The sequence below is a fragment of the Spea bombifrons genome, chromosome 4 (assembly GCF_027358695.1).
Source record: "Spea bombifrons isolate aSpeBom1 chromosome 4, aSpeBom1.2.pri, whole genome shotgun sequence".
NCBI lineage: Eukaryota > Metazoa > Chordata > Amphibia > Anura > Pelobatidae > Spea > Spea bombifrons.
The window spans coordinates 7,541,035-7,557,298 of record NC_071090.1 but is presented as its reverse complement, the minus strand read 5'-3'; the positions used below and the strand labels follow the sequence as shown (position 1 = coordinate 7,557,298).

General features: G+C 37.7%; 1 protein-coding gene across 2 annotated transcripts in view; it reads left to right on the top strand.

Moving 5' to 3' along the window:
- The first annotated feature begins 407 nt into the window (after positions 1-407).
- NTF3 (neurotrophin 3) overlaps positions 408-16,264 on the top strand; it is a 29,007-nt gene continuing 13,150 nt past the window's right edge. For both annotated transcript variants that reach the window (XM_053463571.1, XM_053463570.1), the window contains exon 1: positions 408-867. The gene's annotated coding sequence lies outside the window, so the exon portion shown is untranslated. The remainder of the gene's footprint in view (positions 868-16,264) is intronic.

Sequence of the window (16,264 nt, the reverse complement as noted above, 5' to 3'; positions counted from 1 at the left end):
ACAGGCAATAATAGCTGTGAGCACAGTGTACGCCGGGCTTCTCCAAGCCAGAATTTCATAGGACTTTGTGGAATAAAGGAAGTTCATAACTCTACCTTATCGTCGGACATTGTTAACCCTTCGGCAACCAGCGGTACTATATTTTTATTCGTTTTTTTTGTTTGTTTGTTTTTTTTTGCATTGATTATCTTACACGATGACGTTGATATGGATGGCTGATCCCGTCACTCGCTGCCCAGGGAGTGGTATCTTGTAACGGGGTAAAAAACGTTGCCAGTTACACCCCTCGCCGGCGTTCATTTACATTGGCTCGCCTGAACTCCCTGGTTAATTGTTAGAACTCATGAGGACGAGACAATCTAACGGGAACGGAACAAGTCTGCAGCGCTTGCAATTTTTTTCTTTATACTTTGAGCTCGTAGAAAAATGCTCAGATCATTGACTTTAATATCTACCGAGAAGCCGTTTTTCCGACAGTTTTCCTTCCAGGAGCGCGTTCCTCAAAGCCTTTTCCAATCTCGTTGCGAATTTCCGCCCGTGTCAAGCAGAGCACTGAGAGATGATCGCAGGAGAGCAATTAGTAGAGCTCTGAATCTTTTCACCACGCTTTGTCCCATTCATCTGACCGAGGAGGCATTTCAGATCCAAAGTGAAATTTACCCTACCGAGAATCCTAAACCCAGAAGAGGGTGTAGGATTTCCTGAAAAGAGGGCACAGGTAGGGGTCAAAATGCCAAAAGATATTTGAAGATGCAAAAGGGGAAATTGGAGATGGATATACAAAGGAACAAAAGAAGTTTTGGGAAAGTGGAATTAAAGCAGCAACTTCTAAAGTCAATGTAACTCAATGCATTCAGTCTTCAAAAGGTATTTCAAAGGTCCCATCAATAATTATAATAATGTTTATTCATTTTGAAAATCCTAGCCTAAATTTTTTTAATTTTACATTTTTTTTAACATTTTTTTTATTTTTTATACACGTCATAAACCTAAGTGCCATTTTTTTTTAAAATATATGCATATTAGATATACCAATTTATTTATGTACCTAACAATTTCACAATTTCAGAACTTATTTCTAATAATTTAACCTTATCATTGTTCAATATTTTCCGCAACGATTCAAATTTAGAAACAGCATTTTAGAAACCCCTAGATTGTATTTTCTAGCAATTTTTTTCTAGTTTTATTAAAATAGTTAACTGGCTTTTAATTACTTCTAAAAGAAAAAATGAGGATGTCTTCTATCTAACTTTCTAAGGAATGGCCCATTCTACAGAATTAAAAATAAAGCGCGGAAATATTCGACTCGAATTGAAATGTATTAATACACAAACCTGCGCAGACTACTGAAAACGTGGTATTTATTGTTAGTATTAAACACAGCTTAACAGTTGGTATTCTATAGTGTCTGGCTCGGGGTGCTTGGCAGCTAAAGGGTTAATCTGCAGAGCACACAGCCATCTGGCTGGACTGGTTTCTTATAATCGAGCAGATTATGCTTGCAAGACTCAGTTTAAGAATCCTCACCCGTACAGCAACTCGGAAACCTTTTGTGAGGACCTCCGCAAACCGACTTTTTAACTCTGAATGAATAGACTGCCAGCAACGTATAGCTTCATGTCGACTGCTCTTAAAACATTGACGCAGATGCCATGGTTAACCCTATCCGCACGGTAAGCCGGATTACCTTCTATAACGTGCAGATGCAAGAGGAGGATTTGTGGAAAGGGTGAGAGAAAAAGGGGGTAACGGTTAAGAGGTCGGGCTTTGGGGGTTTCGGACTAGTATTTAGAAATAAGTGATAGAAGATAGAAGGTGGAACTTTGAAAGATTGGGCAAAATTGATGATAGTTACAGCTCGTGTGACTTGTTTGAGAAGTCTAAAGACTTCAGAGCTTGGGTTTGTGATATCTCAAAAGGTTAAATCAAAATCTGATTGCGTATAATAAGAGAAATATTCACAAAAGTCTAGTAGGTTATGGGAAGAATGTCAGCCGAGGCTCTAAGAGACATCATTTACCCCAGGGGCAAGTTCTAGCTATTTACAGGGTTAGAATTTCCCTTTCTCCTTTTTGCCTGTCCAGGTAATGCACTTAAAAAGTCTGCTTGGTTAAGCATTCCCTTCCATTGTTTGTGTGCAGTCCCGGTGCTGGGCGCCTCGTGTTTTGGATACTGTTAGTGGATAGGGCTGCTAGAATTATTTACTATCGCTGTGATCTCAGGGGAACGTTCTAATTCTGAACATAACAATACCACAGGCGTGAAAAGTTACCTAATCGAGTGGACGATCCAATAATAACTTTTACTTCACTTTGGATGAGCGAGGCTGTTTTATAGCATAGTGGGCTGGATAACGCTGACTAAGGGTGGGTGTATTTGTAATTTTGAAATTAATGTTTCAGGCAGATCGGGATGGAACGTATACTTGGTGGGGGGGGGTTTGATTGTTGGGCAGAGTTCTAAATGCGGAGTTATCGCCATGGAGACCTATATTCTTACCCGTGGATTCAGATTAAGAATTTGGCACCGGAACGGCTCCTTATATGTAACCCTCGCTGTTCCATTTCCGAGCACGACCCACGCTAGAGACTTCCACGCGCGGAATATGTGAACACCTGATCGCATGTATCACTAGTGTCATCACTGTCTGAGTGATAAATGTAACACTCTGCGCTTCGCTGCGGCTGGTTTGTTAAAAAAAAAAATTGCAAGTGTGAAAATGTCTGGCGTGCAAAAACAAAACTTAATTGAAGGTAAAGCTGTTCTTGCATGCATGGGCAGTCTAGGATAAGCTGTAAAGGAGGGTGTGATAAAGATGAATGGTCTCAACTAATTACCGTCCTGGCTTGAAAACTTATTTTATCTCTGATTCTGCGACCATTCTGCGGAATGTTAATATTCCCTAATTTTTTTTTAAATTATTTTATAGGGATGGAGAATGTTTTTTTTTTTCTCTCTCTATTGCATTGTTGCTTTTATAACTGTCTAGCAGTAAATAGGTACTGTAGTTGCAGCGAGTAATTCTCTTAATAGGATTATGTTGGTGGATTGGACATTTCTGAGCAGTCTCTAGTTTAATCACCGTTGCAGGGAATCATCCTCCTCCATGTTTTCCTTTCCTTTTATGTACTTTACTGAAAGGGTGGTAGATGAATGGAACAGCCTCCCATCAGACATGGTAGACGCTAATACAGTAAGGGAATTTAAGAATGTATGGCATAAACTATCCTGAATCTAAGACCCAGGGCTGATTAAGAGTCTCTACAGGAATGATGGGTAGACTAGATGGGCCCAATGGCTCTTATCTGCCGTCACAATGTATGTTACCATGTATTTTAGAATTTAAACAGAAATCCGATATTGTCTTTATTCACTTCTACATAAACCACTTTGATTCCAATATATTAATGATCATTAATCATTAATATATTAAAAAAATATATCTATTCAAAATCCTATTTTTTAAACATTTTAAGAAATGTATTGTTTTCACATGGCAAATAATTAAGCCATGCATTTTTCTATTTATAATGATATCATATTGTAGGGTGATTTTAGTCGCACCATCATATGTTTTAAATACGTTGCTGTTTAGATCTGTTCACATTAAACGTGTTAATTTAAACTCTGCTTAGTGATGCAACCATTTTTCATTAAATTATTTTAATTTCGAAATAAAGGGCATGTAAAACATTATAGTGATGTTGGTGAAAAAATAAATAGTTTTGTTCTTTGACATACCTACTATGTTAAATAAAGATATACAATTTTTTTTTCAATTTTTGGCCTATTTCTGCCATTTTGGGGTGGTGGGTTTCCTGAAACTAAAGGCGTTGCTTCACTTTGACAAATCATTGTACTCTTCACCATGTTACGCAACTAAATCGAAACATATCTGCCATTTATTCTTTTATCTCGATGTTTAATCACATAAAAAACAGCATAGAAACTTTAAGGAGCATTTTAAGCAATCAATGCCTGCTTCTCTGTCACATGACAGTTAAGAGTTCCTGGCAAAAATTATGAATAAATGAAGCTGGACATTAAGATGAACAAGACTTGGGTGAGAAACTTATCTACATAATTTCTCAATATTTAAGATAAAAACTACCAAATGCCAAGTTTAATTATTAACTAGTTATGGGCCTTTGTAGTAGTAATTGTTAGAAATCCAAGTATATAAGAGTCACACTCCATTCAAGTGGCCATCTTTCAACTCAAAATATTTAACTGTAACCAATTTGTACTATTTAAGCCGAATTTGGCCTATCTCTGGCCTAAATAAATATGTCCATTTCCATTGGTGGGCCCATAACTTTTTTTTTTTGGGTATGCCCTCAAGACACATTGACCAATAAGATTACAGGATATGTTGATGAAGACAGCTACATATCAATGACCTAAGCAATCTTTTATTTATTTTTATGGAATCGCCAAGGGGGCGCTAGAGCGGTTTAAGTAGATTCCTACATTTTTTGTTTCGTTTTTCATTACTACATTAGGTGCGTTTCAATGGTTCTTCTTGACTTCCCGTTTATGAGAGTCTGTTCTGTTCACAGAAGGTGGTACAACCTCATAGCCAATCTGCTAGAACAACTGGAATCTAGAATCTCGGCCTAGTTTAACTAAGAAACAGAAACATGTTTTGTAAAAAGTTCCACAGCATATATGCATATTGAGTCGCATCACTTATTATATGGTGTCTGATAGAATTCCTGCCCAAAAGGTCCTTCATAGAATAACGGCACGTTGGCTACCTCTTTGAAGACACAAGCATCCATTTTTATAACATTATGCACTTAGAAATGTGTAGTTTGGCTTGCAGTTGGATTCCACAACCATCTTCCTTGGCCAAGAGCTGGTGCAAGACCAATTAAAATGCCTATAGAATATCTGTTCCCACAAGGCTCAGTTGACATGGTTAATGTGAGGTTACTGCTTAGGAATGGGAAACCATTGTAGTGAAGGTCTAGAATTGGTTGTAGAGATCTAATAGCGATTGGATCTATTGTCTACTAAGATAGGATCCACCTGTGTCCTATCTGATCTGTATTTTTATGTATAGAGGAACCACATTTTTGGTGTTTTTTGGAGCTGCTTATCTTTTTTTTACCTTGAGAGTCTTTTTCTTCCTTATTTCACATTTGACTCTACTAAGAAGATGTCTTAAAGGTATTGGAAGTGCAACCAACCCAGGTAGTGTTAACATGACACAGTTTTGAGCGTCTCTAACCAGATTTGGTTATTAGGTGCGCCTCTAAATCTTAGAATTGACTACATTAGTTGCATGACTCTTGATCGGCAGTATGAATACATTATTCTTTTTAGCTTGCCTCTTCTTTGCACCTATGGTCCATATTTCCATTACAATGTAGACTTTGATGGACGTTTTAGTTGGCATAATGCTGAAGAGTTTTTCATTTTTTGATATAGCTACAGTTATTTATTTCGGTGTTTGGTGCCACATGCCTCAGCAAGTAAAATATTCTAATAACTTGACTTCCTTTATAACTGCTCCTAATATAATCTAAATTCCAAACACACCCATGGGGGGGGGACTCAGAAAATGTAATTTAATGGGAGATTATTTTTTTGGGTTATTTTGACAAAAGGAAAATCACAAACATTCAATTACTACATTGAAAAAAAAGATATTTTCTTCTTGATGTCTCTCTAATGATCTAATTGAACAAAAATCAATGCAGTACCTACTTAATTTTAATTATTTAACTGGAATTAAACAGGTACCATTAAAGATGTAAAATACATTGTGGATATTAACAATATTTGGTTGAAAGAACATGAAAGGGGGTATTGTATTACGCAAGCAGTTTCATAAGCTGGTAGGTAGTGCCTTTAGGTTTAGACTTTGAATAAAAGGTAAATATGGGGTGAAAGGTAGTAATTATGGTGCTACTACACTTGGCTTAACCACCTGCACATTGACAGGTACAGCAGACTAAGGAGGACCCTAATAACAGGATGATCGGACCCTAAACAGCCCAAGGGGATGCTGTCACTACAGGACCTTCAGCTCTAGACATGGTTGGTCTAGGTGAGAATACGTCAATGGTTACAGGCAGTACATTGCCCCCCAAAAAGTTTGAATATACTATTTGCTACCTGAAAGTTGTTTATATTAGAAGCTGTTTAATCAAACATTATCGCTAGTGTCCCTAGATTCTGCCATTTTTCCGTTGCTTCGCATTTCCCAGGCATCTCACTCCATCCACTTCTGCTTGTTGCTATGGTGATAAGTCCACTTGTCATTTGTACTGGAATCATTTTAATACATAAGCCTTATGGTGTATAAATTTTATATTAAACCAGGTGGAATACAATCTGATGCATGTGCCCAGTCGCCTTAAGCCGAATGTAGGCAACTGGGTTAATGTAATTAAATTTAACTCAAGAACCCATCACCAACATTTAGTGAACTATAGAATTTATGGGTTAGGTTCGAGACTAAAACTAAGAATAAAATAGTTAACTTCTACATAAGTCTGTGGTTATTAATATGAGGCTTTATTAACATTGTCAGAAAAGGAAACCGAACCGAAATCTAAACTGCATAAAGTAAACGAGAATAGGTCCTGCAGTGATGGATGTCAAATCTCATAAAATAAAATTGAGCTTGATTTTGTTGGTTTCATGATATTTTCTATCACACTAATAAAATTAAATTTTATCAAACTATTTAATTTTATTTGACAACATAAAATTAACAGACAACTGGTAGGCATATGGCCCACACCACACTTGAGAAAATGACGTCAGAAACCCTGAACGCCAAAAACTAGGTTTAAAATCATCAGGTAGTACAAAAACTTCTGATTGTTTCCAGATATCATGAGAGAGAAGCACACTGCATGTCTAGTTGAGACATGGGAAGCATGTATTTTGATGTAGCCAACCCTTAAAGAGACATAGAATTAAAAATAAAGCAATATACACTATATGGACAAAAGTATTGGGACACCTGACCATTACACCAACAAGGATTCTTATGACATCACATTCTAAAGACATAGACATTAATATATAGCTGGTCCCCCCCTTTGCAGCTATAACAGCTTCCACTCTTCTGGGAAGGCTTTCCACGAGATTTTGGAGAGTTTCTGTGGGATTTGTTGTCCATTTATCCAGTAGAACATTTGTGAGGCCAGACACTGATGTTGATCCAGAAGTTCCAGTTGATCGCAAGGGTGTTCCATTGGGTTGAGATCAGGACTCTCTGCAGGCCGGTCAAGTTCTTCCACACCAAACTCATCCAACCATGTCATGGACCTTGCTGTGTGCGCTGTAACAGGAGAGCTTTCTTCTGTGTCATATTATGGATTGCCTTATAGGAAAAAAACACCCCCCCCCAAAAGGTGAAGCTCTTCCACATGTTGTTTATAGAGACAATTTTTTCCCCAAGATCCAGTTGATTTAGGAGTCTTACAGATAATGGTGAATCCTTATAAAGATGAGGTACACAAGACAAGTAGACTGAGCAAATGGGTCAATATCAATTATTACATATTATACTCTACCATTCAACATGTTATACTTAACTTACATTTCAAAGTGTACGTGTTCCCATTATTACATACTAATGCTCTACTATCTCAAGTAGCGATTGCTGTCTAGGTGGACCTATGACCACATTATGGAGGTCCTAGTTTTACATAGAAGTAAGGAATAAAGGGAATTTCACAAATTGCTTTGTGGAAGATTAAGGGAAACTCCAACCTTTTCACTTCAAGTTTTCATTGAGAACCTCTTGACAGTATTAAGTCTATTGAATGTGCAAGTGACATGTTACTGCATGCACCTTTACGGCAAATACAGACGTGCATGACTGTCTGGGCAATTTATTTAGTTTGTGATCCCATTTTGCCGTGGTGGGTTTTCGTGAAACTAAAGGCGCTGCTTCACCTAAACAAATCATTGCACTCTCCACCATATTAATTAAGTAAATCTTACGAGATGCGTCATTTATTCTTTTCACATAAAAACAGCACAGAAAGAGCATTTTAAGGTATTATGGCAACAAGCTATCAATACCTGTGTTTGTGTCACATGACAATTAAGTGTTCCTGGCAAAACGTATGAATGAGAGAACATTTTTCGTGAGCAATTGAAACTGGACCTTCAGAAGTACTAGAGACTTGGTGAGGAAGTTGTCTACATCTAATCATTTCTCAACATTTAAGATATAAAATACTGAATGCCCAAGTTTCATTATTATATAGTTAGGACTTAGGAGCCTTTGTAGCAATCCATATATTGGAAATGTTAGAAATCCAAGTATCTAATGGCCATCCAACTGAAGTCATCTCAAATATCTTTTTCACTGTAACCATTTGGTGATAAAACTTGCCATAGTTAAATCTATAAAGAGCAACTGGGAAGAAATGCTAAAAAAGTGAAACATTTGATTTCATTCAATGAAATGTGAAGTTATATATGTTACTTAATTTATCCATTATAATATATTGGATGACTGCTTTTAAATTACTCTTGATAAGAGTATCTCCACCATTGAATGTGATAACTGATGCACCACTTTGGCGCAAGCCAACAAAAGGTCCAAGTCCACCTGATCTAGGTGGGCCAACAATGTGATTTGTCCTACAGTCCATATATTCAAATGGTATGGCAGGATGGATATATAAGGTTTTTCCCATTTGGTCCTCAGAATTGTGGGCGCAATGTAGTACTGATTTGTACCTGGTGGCTAAGGAGAGGCCACTACACTGATAAGGGGTATGAAAAGCCAAAATGTACTTATTACTTAGGTGGCTGATGTTCTCATGCAAGTATTGCTTTTTTCTGAATCCCATTTTACAGTTGGGATCAGTTTGATGTGATCTTGAAGACCTCTGTGATGAGCCAAGTGAGCTAAAACTTCATTGAGGTTCTCCAAAACTGGTCACATAACCCAGAAGGTGCTATAACAATTCAGGTATTCTCAAATGTCCGCCTCATACATTATTTTAAGCTTTTCTCAAATCTATGAAAATGTAATGGTCTATCATTACTGGTGCAGTATGTTCACCAAAAATGACAAAGGTTACTAAAACTAGACACACTGTTGTTTGTAATTGATGCAAATATTTTCTATACTGCTTTCATGTGATGGTTCTGTATTGTTTTGCATGTTTGGGGGGTCTGTTCTTTGTCTTAGTAGTTGGTAGCAGGGGCGTAACTGGTGGTGTGAAAATTCCCTCTGGGCCGCCCAACCTCAACAGCTAGTCTATACCCCCATTGCCCCCACACAACTGGTCTGTGCCTTCTTTGCTCCTTGCCACCCCCTTCCACTATACAACATATGTAAACACAAATTACACACTCCATCTCACCCCACTTATACGTCCATGCTCATACACACAAAATTACACATCCATGATCACACATATACACAAAAGTACATATCCACGCTCATACACACAAAATTACATATCCATGCTCACTCACACACACAATTACACATCCATGCTCACACATATACACAAAAGTACATATCCACACTCATACACACAAAATTACACATCCATGCTTAAACACACGCATAAGTACACATCCATGTTCCCACACATATGTACACATCCATGCTTACATATATATATATATATATATATATATATATACAAACACATAGACCACCCGGTCGCAGCCTCGTTTTCACTGCGGGGTTCTTTATAGATTGGGGGAAAGGTTCTGTAGATAATTGTGAGATGGTTCTGCGCAACTCTCTGCAGCTGCTTCTTCCTACTTCCTGACGAGTTTAGAAGAACCCCCAGCATCCTATTACATCAACACTACAGCAAGTTGTAAATGGGTTCCCGAACTAGGTTCATAGTCAAACCCTTGCAAGTCCACCACAATGGTTTGCTTTAAAGGTGCTGTTCCATATAGATCTTTCTTTCCTCAACTTTCCTCGATTCTTTTATTTTTATGTACTACTATGGTATACATCTTAAATAGGCGCATTCCTTTTTTTTTTTTGGACCATACCATTTTGCTGTAAATTCTTGTGGAAATCATTTCATTGAGCAGCTTAAAGGGACCTCACTCTCACACCTATCACACAAAACACCTCACTCTCTCACACGTCACTCCCAACACACCTATCACACAAAACACCTCACCCCCTCACACCTATCACACACCATAACTCACTTCCCATCGCTGTGTAGGTTTGAGCGGCTGTAGAAGGTCAGACGGCTGTGATGTATACATAGTTTAAACACAGTTTTTAAGAGACAGGAAATATTAGGGAGAAAATCAAAATGGCAGACGGGGTTTCTCTCTGCATGGTCTGGGGATATTTTAAGAGCCTCCCCAGGTGAAACAGCCCCTTGAATAAGCTGAATTATGGGCAATTAAAAAAAAATGTTTATCGTTCCATCACAGCCAAATAGGTATGAAACTTTTTTGGAGCGGCCAATCTTTTTACACATTACTCTTTAATTTAGGAAGTGGCTGACTGAAACAACATGTCAGCATGATATATAATTTCACATGCACTTAAGTTACATTTCCATCAACCACAGCGAAACCAATTTGTAAACCACAACTGTTTGTTTATCTCCAGCACACATCGCGTGGCCTTTAGAAGCTCGATACAAATCCCTATGAACTGATACTCTGGGTAAAACTAACAGGTAATGACACGAAGCCCGACTCGAAAAAAAAAACATTTCGGATGAAAGCTTTATAGAGTTTTCTTTTGAAGAGCTCTAAAGACTTGACAGCATTTGTGTTCATTGTGTTATCAAAACATGAAATGGATTATCATATCTACAAAGTTACTTGAATCACTGGTATTAATATAAAAAGGAATTTTTCAACTCACAATCAGGGTGTGTTGCGTCCATTTTAAAGGGGATTTTCAATGTTATTTTTTTTGTATTTGTTTAGTATTTTTTATATTTAGATTGTTCAGAGGGGGGCAATTAAAACTAAAACCAGGGGTTTTGGTGACCGGCTGCAAAGGTTCACAGAGCTGGTTCAATAACAGGATTGGAAGGTAGACGATGGAAGGTAATAGATGATGTTTAAGCAAAACAGATATTTCTGACATATCAGAGGGTTAAAATGGACAAAGTGGAGCACGAGCAATCATTTTAAAAAGTAAAATTACAAGAAAATCATAGTAATACACTTTGAAAGGGTTAATTCATGGTCAGTTCTTTTAGACAGTCCGGCTCGGTTTGTTTGTCTGGGTTTGTGGTCGGGGATAAGACTTCCTGTGGACCTGGCGGCCATTGACTTAAGCTTCACTTGGTAGTTTATTTCTCTGCCAGGATCTTAAGAGTTTGTCAGGGCCTCCACCTCAATTTATAACATACCTTATACCCCAATGTACAGAGAATGTTTCCATAGATGTACATATGTATGAGTACTGATACACACCGACTGATACCAAATAACACACAACTCATAGCTCACATAAAGAAACGTACACCTTGGGTTGAACTTGGGTCTTGTTCAACATAAGTTATTATGTTACTATGTAACAGCAATTATAAAACTTCCAATTATTAGAACAGAATTATTATCTGCTTTTTGAATTAAAGTTATGAAAAGATAACTAGAAATTCCATGAATAAAATTAATTTTCCTCGACTTTCCTCCTTTCCTGAATTCAAATGTATCACAGGCGGATCAGAATGCTTCTATTATAGTCTATGGGAGGTGTGGGATTCTATCAGTGAACTTTATTATTTATATATATATATATATATATATATATATATATATATATATATATATATATATATATATATATATATAATCTGCAGTGTGCTATTTGTTTGTGTGATCCCTTCACCCGAGAATTATTACATTGGCTATTGACTAACTTGGCCGGTTATTGCTAACTGAACTTGTGGGGTTAATCTGTCGAATTACTCATTATTATCAGTCTGGGTTTCACAAACCTTGAATGTAATCTATATCCCACCCAGGTAAATTGCCTAGTCCATGCCTATCGCCGGTCTGGCCCTGATACTGACCCATTGTACTTTAAATGGGCCTACACAAAGTTTTATAGGTACGTAAGTCTTTATACGTTAACAGATTTTGTGTTATTTTACATATTTGCACATATTACCCAAGGATATAGCGAGTCCTTACAAAATGTTTACATCTATGCGTCCTTTTGTTTTCATTTTTGGCTGTAATAGCCCTATAAACTGTGACAGTTGGGGCTATTTTAAACTACGTTATTCTGAAGCTTAAAACAGAAACCAAGCAAATGTATCCAAATCTGAATGTTTCTCTCTCCTTTCATTGAGCGCTATCATAATTAGCATTTTGTGAAAGGCTCGAAGACTATAAAAGGTAACTTTAGGAAAAACATCTCCCTGCATGCACGCAAGAGGCAGCTATGAGAAATATGTCAGGGACTCAGTACAGGTTTAAAGGGCTCCTACCACACCTTATAAAATATCTGATATCCCAATGTACAGAAAAGTTTCCATAGATGCACTAATACACGCCAACCAATTGATCCAAAATAATACACAGGTTGATGCTCACAGTACACTTTTGATGCCAGACAGGGCCAGAACTTCCATGGGGTGAGAAGGGCAGCAGACCCAGGTGGGTCATGCTGGAGCTGCCCAGCCGTGATGCCCCTGTGCCTCCTTCCGCTTTCAGAGGCAGAAGTGACATCAGCAAATGGCAGGTCATCAGACTTTGCCACCGGCACCAACAGCCCTTGTTACAGCTATGGTGTGACTATGGAGGTGCTCATTCCTTATAGTAGTAGGGCTTCTGGTCACCCTACCCATTGGAACAATGTTCTTCCTCTGCTACCTGGACATCTAATGGTGACTCTCAATCTCTCGAGATACTGGCACATATTCTAGGTCTATATGAAGGGGTGGTGTATGTATCTCTTCTCTTAAATGAAAAGATGGAGACCCCAGCAGTAGAACAACACAAGATTAACTCTTTGCTTCTTACAAAATGAGCATCGAAGACTGAGGTTCAAGAAGAAGTAGCCAGTCATTTTGACGTAAGTGGGTGCCGCTGTGGGTTTTTCTGAATGGTTACTATGGGAGGGAATAAGTTGCTAAGGATGGTATTAGAATACAGAGAAAAGGAGTGGGGGTAGATAAGCCCAAGCTCAGAATAGTAAAGGATAATCCATTAACAGTGCATCATAGGGAATACACACGCATCTATAACCTCATGTGTCTATCATATATAGGGATTCACTCGTATGTTTGACGCTCAAATGTCAGCCACACACTGTTATAAGCCACGCTCTGAAATTTGGATGATTTCAGATTAGTAGTTACAGAACATTTCACAGTAAGTTCATTAATGAATCTATGATGCACATTTGTTTTCTGCCGCTGAGTTTCCGTTGTTGATTTTGTAAGTAGAACAGATATATGTTTGATATACTATAGATGCATTTGTCTGTTTGGCCCCTGGGTTTTTATCTTCTGCTTCTTTGCTTCAGAGTAACTATGGTAAAGGAGGATGCTTTGTATCCTCCAACCACTAGGGGCCACTGGAGCACAGAAGTGTATTTGCCCGCTTCCATGCAAACAGCTGTGATTTTACAATCCACTGCCATCTAAAGTGGGTGAGATTATGTTTTTTATTTATTTTATTTTTAGGTTTCCTACTTTCCCTGGGCCAAAGACAAGAGACAGGGGGTCATAGGTCCGCCCCAAGTTTTTTTGTTTTACTTTTAACTTTGCCCAGACAAGGACCCCATCTTATACTTTCTCACTGGTATGGGAACAGTATGTATAGCCACATATATTTACGGATATCCATATAGATTTACAGAATAGTGTTTTGTAAGTGCAGTAAGGTAATTAAGTTGTTTCGAAGCATTCCGTTAATCTTCCAAAATAGCTTTAATACATTTTCAGCTAAACCTAGGTTGGTCAAGTCATGCCAGGATGCGTTTAAAACCCCTTTCACACTGAAAAATTATCTGCATTGTCTACTTCCGAGTCAACAAATAAGGGTATTTTACAAGATGCTGAACTTGATGGTTTTCTCAGACCGGATAAGTGTAAGATATTCTGGAAAGGTTAAACTTTGTGGGCTTTATGTATTTATTCAGCCTGAAAAAGTAAACATACATATCCTCGTTCAAACAAGATAATGTCCTTAAAGGTGCCTTTAACACTTTTGTAACTAAAATGCGGCATTAGCCACATCCTCCCTACTACTGATGAAGACCCAAACCTTTCCCACATATATTTATTCAACGTAATTCATATTATTGCTGGGAAGACAGCGTGTGACACAAAAGCTGACAATCATAGCTTGTTGCTATAGAAACTGGGAATGCTTCTTAAAAATTCCTGTTCTGTTGTTTTTATGTGATTAAACCTTTAACCGAAAGAATAAAATGACAGATCTGATAAAGTTTATTTGCTTAGCATGCAATTAATGTTTTGAGTACACATTAATTGTACATTTTAAATTATAATTCCTAAATGACTGGTTTGTTAGCTGCTGTTTAATAATTAATTTTTCGACATGTCTGTAAAAATATTAGGGCTTTTATGATCCGGTCACTATAGCAACTGCTCCAATACTCCATGGTTGCTATTGTGATAAGACTGTACCAGGACAACTTTTGATACATGACCCCATCAAATTTTGCAATATAAACCTGGGAACACTATGGGTTTGACCTCTAGTCTCATTGGTGAGGCACAGCTGCCACGGGTCTCTGGGTCAATTTCTTCTTTTCCTATGTAGGGAAACAATGTTTCGCCATATCTACTCCTAATTCTCACACTAACACTTCAGTAAAGGCTGGTGCTGGCGCTGCCTTTTTAACGAGGGAGAGCTCTGGGTATCCTACCCTGGGATATTCCCAGGTATTCTTACATTATATTTAATCCTCTGACCACTTTTAGATTATATCCTCTTGAGTTTGCAGTTCTTCTCCTTCGATATACACTTTACCACCTTATTCACCTTAACAGCAGGCATTTAAATGTTTCCTCCAACATATATTCTAACCTTCCTCCAAGCCATACATGTAGAGCGCTTAAACCAGTGAAACTTTAATTTCCGTGCGTTTAAAACATAGTCCTGAGCCATTCATGAAGAAATTTGTGTTTGTGCTGCACTTCATTCATGCACCCACATTCAGCCTCCGGCCTTATTATTACAAACTGTATTGACTGAACAATATTAAATTAGTCATTTAATAACATAAAGGCAATCTCTTGGATGAATAGGTGAGTTGGCATCTCGTACATGAGGAACGTCAAGTGATAATGGGGAAATACCCTTCATAGTGCATAGTGAAGTCTCATCTGTCCCTCAAGTTGAGTAAACCCGTTTCTGAGTGATAGAAAAACCAAAAATTGCCTTATTAAAATCCTTAGCTATACAGCCACTGCACTTGCTTCTTCCAGTACCTATTTTCTATTAAGTTACGTCTCCGTTCTCCTCCTCGTCCGTGCTCAGGTATTCCGTTTTCTTGCTCTAAGGCAAGGAGGTGATTGCTTATGGTTGCCATAAACACAGATTGCAAACATAGACAAAAGGCAATAAAATAACTGTATTAATATAAAACCCAGAAAGATCCATAAATATAATGATTATCCAGTTGAGTGCCAGAAGTTTGTAGAGTGTCACTCAGGAGTTCCTACAATACTGAATTTTATGATATACAGTATATCTGTCCAAGCATGATTCATTCACTCGCTAATATTTCCCCGCTGAGAGCTCTGCGCTATTTTTATTTTTGGGAAAGTCTTTTTTTTTTTATTAAACTGATAACACACTTTCATTCATTTTTCAACGTGTTTAGAGTAAAATGATGTGCAGACAGCTGACCCTAAACTATTAATTAAATTATTGCAACAGGTTTGAATCGGCAGAGTATGGAACGATGTTGGCTAGCTGCCCACCAGGCATTTGCCCAGTGTGCCGGGTGGCCGGTCCGGACCCGATCCCATTGTACAAAAAGAAAAGTTAAAACAATTTAAAATACTCAAAGAAGTTCAATAATCACAAATATTTTCAGACTGACATAGACTGAGCACGTAGTTTACCCAGTCCAAACCGTTCCATTGCATACATTTCAATGCACGATTTGCTACAAAAAAGGCAAAATGAATAACAGTACGTAGAAATCTTTATATTTTATGGATAAACTGAGGATGCACAACAGATGCTTTGCAAATACTGTTCCACAACATTAAAGCAGTCGTAAAAGTACGCATTTCCTTAACCCCTTAATGACAATACTTTTTAAAATCTATTAGCGTTTTTT